The following is a 7,500-nucleotide window of genomic DNA, read 5'->3' as shown; positions in this document are numbered from 1 at the left end:
AGAGAGAGAGAGAGAAAGAGAAAGAGAAAGAAAAGAGAGTGAGAGTGAGAGAGAAAAAAAAAAGAGTGAGATGGATAGATAGATAGATAGATAGATAGATAGATAGATGGATAGATAGAGAGGAAAACAGAAAGACAGAAAGACAGAAAAAGAGAGAAAGATGGTGGATGTGAGACGAATGGAGGAGAGAAGTGATGAAAAGGTAAAAAGAAATGTTGAGGAGAGGTGAGAAACGAAGAAAAAAGGGAATAAAAAGAGCATAATGGAAACTGTGGCATAGAAATGAGAGGAAGAACAAGCAAGATACGATAGGCCAAAAGAAAATGAAAGTGATATAGAAATAGAAAAAAACACAATAATGATGATGATGATGATAATAATAATATTAACAATAATAATTAATAACAATAATAATGATAATGATGGTGGCAGTGATGATGATGATGATGATGATGATGATGATGATGATGATGATGATGATGATGATGATGATGATGATGATGATGATGATGATGATGATGATAACAATAATGATAATAATAACATAAACACCACCACCACCAACAATAATAATATTAATGTTACTAAGTGACGGAGAAAAAGAAAAGGGCAAAGAAACAAAAAGAAAAAAAAGAAAAAAAAAATATCTATATCTATCTATCTATCTATCTATCTATCTATCTATCTATCTATCTATCTATCTATCTATCTATCTATCTATCTATCTATCTATCTATCTATCTATCTATATATCTATATCTAATATATATATATATATATATATATATATATATATATATATATATATATATATATATATATATATATATATATATATATCAGGAGAATTAGAAACAATAAAGTACAGAAAAAGACAGACAGAAAAGAGGAAAAATACCCAACGCGGCGAGAAGGAAATGAGAACGAGAATTTAATTTTCTCTCGACTCGCATTCACGGCCCACTTAATCACACTTTCCGGACACTTAAAAAAGCGCTCGTGGAAACCCTCAGGCGATCAGGGGCGGTCATCGACGGCCTACTTTCACGCCCACGCTGCCAGTTCGTGGGCGGCCGGGTTCACTCTGGCAGCGAGTGCATGAGAGACGGTTCGCTACTGTATCCTCAATGTATCAACCTTTATAATGTTTAAAATGAGCAAGTTCTGTTAATTATAGACTTCACTGAGTAAATGTTTGATCTTGCGAGGTTCAAGCGAGAAGACTGAACACTATGAACACTCCCTGCGTTGGTTCGCGTTCGCTTGCTGCTAAAGTGAACGCGGCCGAAAGCCCGAACCATCCCTGCCGTTGCTCGCGTCACATAAAAGGGGATTTTAGTCGTCAAATCGTTGGCTTAGTCGTCAACACGGAAGTAGTAGACTAGTAGCCACGCGCCCCGGGTTTTATGCGAGGTCGTCATTTGGGTGTCTTTTAAAACGTCTCAATTCCTCCTACGCCCCCTCCCCACCCAAACCACGCCCCCATCCAACATCCTCCTCCTCGCCCCTCGTCCCCCACCGCCCTCCCCCTGAGCACGTGGGTCATAAAACGGCCATGAAGCCACACTGCTCAGCGCCACTCCGACCGTGATGGAGCCGATCCGGGACTGTTCCCTTCTTGGGTCACTTCAAGCATCCTTTCGAGAAATCCGTAATAGAGAAAATCGAAAGCGTATGTCTTTATTACTTGTTGACATCGTATGGGGTTGGTTAAGTATGAATAAAATGGTGGCTGGTGGACACGCACGTAATTTTACGGAACCCGCTCTTGAGGGGGCTGACTTACGAGGGAATTCGCTCTTGGTTAACAGCTACGGATATCTCCTCGAGATTAGCAGTTCTATCTCTGCTTCTCACCCCTCCGTTTACCTCCGCTCGCTTCTCTATCCTTCGGTACGTCTCCCTCTCTCCCTCGACCATCTCACACCTCTCATCTCCTCGCCTCTCCTCCCTTCTTTACCACTCTCCCTCTCTCCCCTTCCCTCTTCCCCCACCCTCCCTCCCTTCCCTCTTCCCCCACCCTCTCCCACATTCCACCAATCCCCAACATTCCCCACAGTACCTTACCATGCTCCTCTTCCTCTCTCTCCTCCCCTTCGACGCTATCTGTGACACTCACCTGAAAATAAGGAGAAGAACCAAAGTTAATCACCAACCAAGGCAGTAATTACACGAGCTAATCACACAAGACAATGAGGCTCTCCGAACGCCGGCTTTCTGACCAGCTGCGGCCAGACGGGGCTTCGGGGGCAAGACAGTGCTGCAGTTATTCATATATGAATAAATGGCATTGCTGATTAAAGCCTAAAGATTCACGCATACTAATGATTTATTCGACGATGACAGACGCCTTTCTTACAAATCAATGTGAACCATAAAGCTAATTCATAACGAGTGTATATATATATATATATACGGTGTGTGTGTGTGTGTGTGTGTGTGTGTGTGTGTGTGTGTGTTGTGTGTGTGTGTGTGTGTGTGTGTGTGTGTGTGTGTGTGTGTGTGTGTGTGTAATTATTTGGGTTTTACGTAGTATTTATTTCTCTCTCTCTCTCTCTCTCTCTCTCTCTCTCTCTCTCTCTCTCTCTCCTCTCTCTCTCTCTCTCTCTCTCTCTCTCTCTTTCTCTCTCTCTCTCTCTCTCTCTCTCTCTCTCTCTCTCTCTCTCTCGTGCGCGCGTGCGTGTTTAAAGAAGACATTACGTGAAGCAATTAGCAATCAAGCTACAAATAAGCACAGAAACCCTTAACTACACTGCACTCACGCATCGCAAACAAAACCAACGAAATATAAAAAACGAGAAACAAGCCAAAATAACAAACAAACAGGAATAGAAAGAGAGAAAATGGCAAAAAAAACAGCATTCCATCTCGACCCCCAACAGCGGACACAAGGAAATTGACTAACATGGCTACATTTTGACTCGCAATGCTTCCCTTAAATTGTCAGTTGCTCTTAATGGAGCTCGACGATGTTATATTCAGTTGAAATTGCAAGAGAACATGTTGATAAATCTCCCTAAATTACCCTCATTACTTTTTTTTTATTTTAAATGGAAAACGGGAGGCAATTGTGAGCCAACTGAATACACTAAATAGTCGGACATATTTTTTTTTTCAAGGGCGGGTGGGTGTCGGTGTTTGTTGTTAAAATTAATCATAATTTGGTCGCTCGATTTAGCCATGTTTGCGCAAAAAAAAACTTTTTAATAATAATAACGATAATAATGATATACATGGCATGGCAATAACAATAACATGTTAAATACATTTGAAAATGGAAATCATACTGTGATTCCTCACAAAGTGTGTAGGATGCAGGAAATAAATTCGCTAAACATAATGACCAACTATTCGAAAAAAAAAAATAACTTTCCACTTCCGAAAACGAAAACGTTTTAAAACAATTTTGACAAAAAGAAAAAAATACATAAATCAATTTCCCACTTTGTTTTTTTCACTTATATCCGACACAGTCCCGTAAACAATTTTTTTTTCTTCGTTTCTTTTGTTTTGTGAATCTAGCATAGTAAAAAGGGAAACCTCCCCCCAAAAAATATTCGGCAGATTAATAAGGCCTAACTTTTGTTTACGCACATTCTAAATGAAATACAAATTATAAAATCACGTAATTTTCGGAGTCTTATTATGTAAAATGAAAAAGGAAAATCTTCAAAACCATATTCTGAAAAAAAATCAACTCTGATTTCAAAAGTTAATATTCCTTGTATTCACAAGAGAGAGATAGAGAGAGAGAGAGAGAGAGAGAGAAAGCAAATGAGAGAGAAAGAGAGAGCAAATTCGGAGAGAGGGAGGGAAGGAGAGTAGGGAGAGAGAGAGGAGAGAGAGGAGGAGAGAGAAGAGAGAGAGAGAGAGAGCGGAAAGAGAGAGAGTGTTTGTGGATAGGAGAGAGAGAGAGAGAGATATAAATAGAGAGAGGAGTAGATATAGAGAGAATCAAATGAGAGAGAGATAGAAAGCAAATTTAAGAGAAAGAGATAGCAAATGAGATGAGAATAGTTAGATAGAGAGAGATAGATAGAGTATAGATAGTGAGAGAGAGATATTTGAGAGATATATAGATAGAGAGATATATGATATATATATATATAGATAAAGAGAAATAGAAAGAGAAAGAGAAAGATAAATAGAAAGATAAATATAAAGATAAAGAAAGAAAGAAAGAAAAAAAAAGAGAGAAGAGCGAAGAACGAGGGAGTGAAAGCAGGGAACGTCTGGAAGGGAGAATTTCCCATCATCGTCCATCACAAGTACAAAAGGAAGAAGGGCGGAAGGAACAGGGAGGGATGGGGGGGGGGGGTACAGAGGGACAGGGGAATCGGCGGGCCCTTCGGAAAAGAAAAAAAATACCCATTCGTCAATCCGGGCGGTTCTATCGATGCCCGAGGATACTTATCACTTTACTCGACGCGGCTCGGAAGATTCATGGCGCGTAGGCCCAAGTCGCTATTTAGAAGGACGCCTATAAAACAAAGAGACAGATGGATCATCTCCGTCTCTCTCTCTCTCTCTCTCTCTCTCTCTCTCTCTCTCTCTCTCTCTCTCTCTCTCTCTCTCTCCTCTCTCTCTCCCTCCTTTCTCTCTCGTCTCTCTCTCATCTCTCTCGTCTCTCTCTCTCTCCCTCTCTCTCTCTCTTTCTCTCTCTCATCTCTCTCTCCTTCGTCTCTCTCTCATCTCTCTCTCTCTCTCTCTCTCTCCTCTCTTTGGTGGAGGGACGGAGGGGCGATTGTGAAGGAAAGAGAAGAGAGAGAGAGAGAGAGAGAGAGAGAGGGGGGGAGAGAGAGAGAGAGGGGGGAGAGAGAGGGAGGGAAGGGGGAGAGAGAGAGAGAGGAGAAAGATAAGAGAGAGGGGAGAGAGAGAGGGGGGGAGAAGAGAGAGAGGGGGAATGGAGGGCGAGAGAGGGAGGGAGGAGGAGGGAGGGGAGGGAGGCGGGGAGGAGAGGGATGAGGGAGAGAGTAGAGAGAGAGAGAGAGGGAGAGAGGAGAGAGAGAGTAGAGGGGCGAGAGGGGAGGGGGGAGCGAGAGAGGCGGAGAGGTAGCGACAGGAGGAGATAAGCAAGAAAAAAGAGGGAGAGAGGAGAGAGAGAAAGAGAGAGCGAAAGGAGAGAGAGGCGAGAGAGAGAGAGAGAGAGAGAGAGAGAGAGAGAGAGAGAGAGGAGAGAGAGAGATGAGAGAGAGATGAGAGAGAGGAGGGCGGTAGGGTCGAGAGCATTATCGCAGCTCCAAATTCGGGGCGGCAGAAATAGAAACAGAGGGAGAGAATGGGAGCGACAATTAGTCTGCTGTTTCTTCCTCCTCCCCTTCTCTCACCCTTATTCTTTATTCTTCCCTCTTGCTTCCTTCCCCCCGCCCTCCTCCCCACCACCTAACTTCCTTCCTACTTCCCCTTCCTTCACCCTTCCCCTTCACTCCATCATCTTTCCTCTCGCCCCTTCCCTCATTCCTCCTCCTCCTTTCTCAATTCCCTTCCTCCCTACTATCCCTTTCCTCCTGCTACCCCGTCCCACCTCCTTCCCCCCCCCTTTCATCCTTCCTCTCTCCTATCCATCACCTCCTCCCCTATTCCCCCTTCCCCCCTACTCCCCCCCTCTCCTGCTCCCCCTTCCTACCTGTTTTCCCTTTCCTCCTGCTTCCCCCGCCTTCATCCTTCCTCTCCCCTGCTCCATCCCTTCCCCCCTGCCCCCCCTTCCATCCTGCTTCCCCTCCCCTCCCCCTCCCCACCGCCTTGCCACCCTATCCCTGGCGTCCCGACCCTCGTCTGAAACGCAACGCCGGCTAATCCTCGCCTCGTCATTCCACTCTCTCTCTTCTCTCCTCTCTCTTCTCTTCTCTTCTCTTCTCTTCTCTTCTCTTCTCTCTCTTCTCTTCTCTCCTCTCCTTTTCTCTTCTCTCTCTCTCTCTCTTTTATCGCATCCTCTCCTCGTCACACCGTCTCTTTTGCCCGATCGTTCTATTCTCTCTCTCTCTCTCTCTCTCTCTCTCTCTCTCTCTCTCTCTCTCTCTCTCTCTTCTCTCTCTCTCTTATATCGCCTGTTCCCTATTTTTCTTCCATTTTTCTTCACTTTCTCGTTATTATCATTTGAATTTCTTTCCGCCGACTTCGCACAAATGTTTTAATTCCTGTTTCTGTGTCTTTCTTCTTCGTCACTCTTTTCCTTCCTTTCGGTTCTCTTCTCTAAAAATCCTCCTGAAAATCTTCCTGTCTTGTTTTCTCTAAAATTCAAATATCAGAAGGTCTATTTTTATGTAAAACGAAACGTAAAACAACCCTTATTGCCGCCGTTCCACATTCCGAGAGAGAAAAAACATTAAAAAATATAACAAAAAGATCGAATAAAAAGGTGTAAACAAGTCAACATCTAACCTGGAAAGAGCGAAAAGGCGAAAAGAAAGCAAAATAAACAAGTAAACAGATAAACAATTAGACACAAATCGAAAACCAAATAAAGCCCAAACTTTCCTAATCAAATAAATTAAGCCTCCTACCCCCCCCCCCCCCCTACACCTCTTCTTACTGTGTCCTGGGAGAGAGATTGGAGGGGCCGTTGCCCATGCCCCCTTCATTCCTCTCCCCCTTCTACCCCCTTTGTTTTCCCTTTCCCTCTTCCTCTTCCCCTTCTCCTTCTCCCTCTCCCTCTTCTCCTCCTCTTTTCCTCTTTCCCCTCCTCCTTCTTTCTTCTCCTTTCCCCTCCTCCTCCTCTTTTCCTCTTTCTCCTCCTCCTCTCTCTTCCCCTTCCCCCTACTCCTTCTCCCTTCCCCCTTTCCCCTCCACCTTCTCCCTTCCCCCTTTCCCCTCCTCTTCTCCCTTCCCCCTTCCCCTTTCGACTCCTTCTCCCTCTCCTCATTTTTCCTTCTTCCCTCTCTTCCCTTCTTCCCTCTCCTTTGTCCCCAACCCCGCCTCCACCCCCTAATGGCACCAGCCGGCACTGTGTTACGTTAGGACAGCTCAACGTGGCACTGCCGGGGCTTCTCTCCCCCCCCTCCCCCCACCGGTTCTCTCGCCCCTCTAGCTTCCTACATCCGCGACGAGGCACTCCCCCCTCTCCTCTCCCCTCTCCCCATCGGCCTTGTAATTGCGCCTTGGTCTACTATCCTTATAAACACACTCCCTCCCCTGTGATTATCCTTCCATATGTATCTATTACGGTACATGCGAGTCAGTGTAATATTTTTTTTTCTACGAGTAACAGTTGTACACCTCGATACTCACTCTACCACTATCAAACCTCTGTACATGTGAACGTGTTGGTGTTCAGATTGTACACACTCATCCCTATTTCATCCTTTCGCTAAGTGTCACCGGTTATTTCGAAATAATTACACACGGACAAAATAAGGACGCGTATGCAAACAGGTGAATAATGATGAGCAATAATGATAAACGAACGAACAATCAAATAAATAAAACTAAAAGCCGAGAATTCAAAAGAGCGAATCCTCTTTATTCCTTATCTAAATATCAAATATTCAGGTGACTAAACCC

Source organism: Penaeus monodon, chromosome 5 (genome assembly GCF_015228065.2).
Source record: "Penaeus monodon isolate SGIC_2016 chromosome 5, NSTDA_Pmon_1, whole genome shotgun sequence".
Taxonomy (NCBI): domain Eukaryota; kingdom Metazoa; phylum Arthropoda; class Malacostraca; order Decapoda; family Penaeidae; genus Penaeus; species Penaeus monodon.
Note: the sequence above shows the minus strand (reverse complement) of the source record.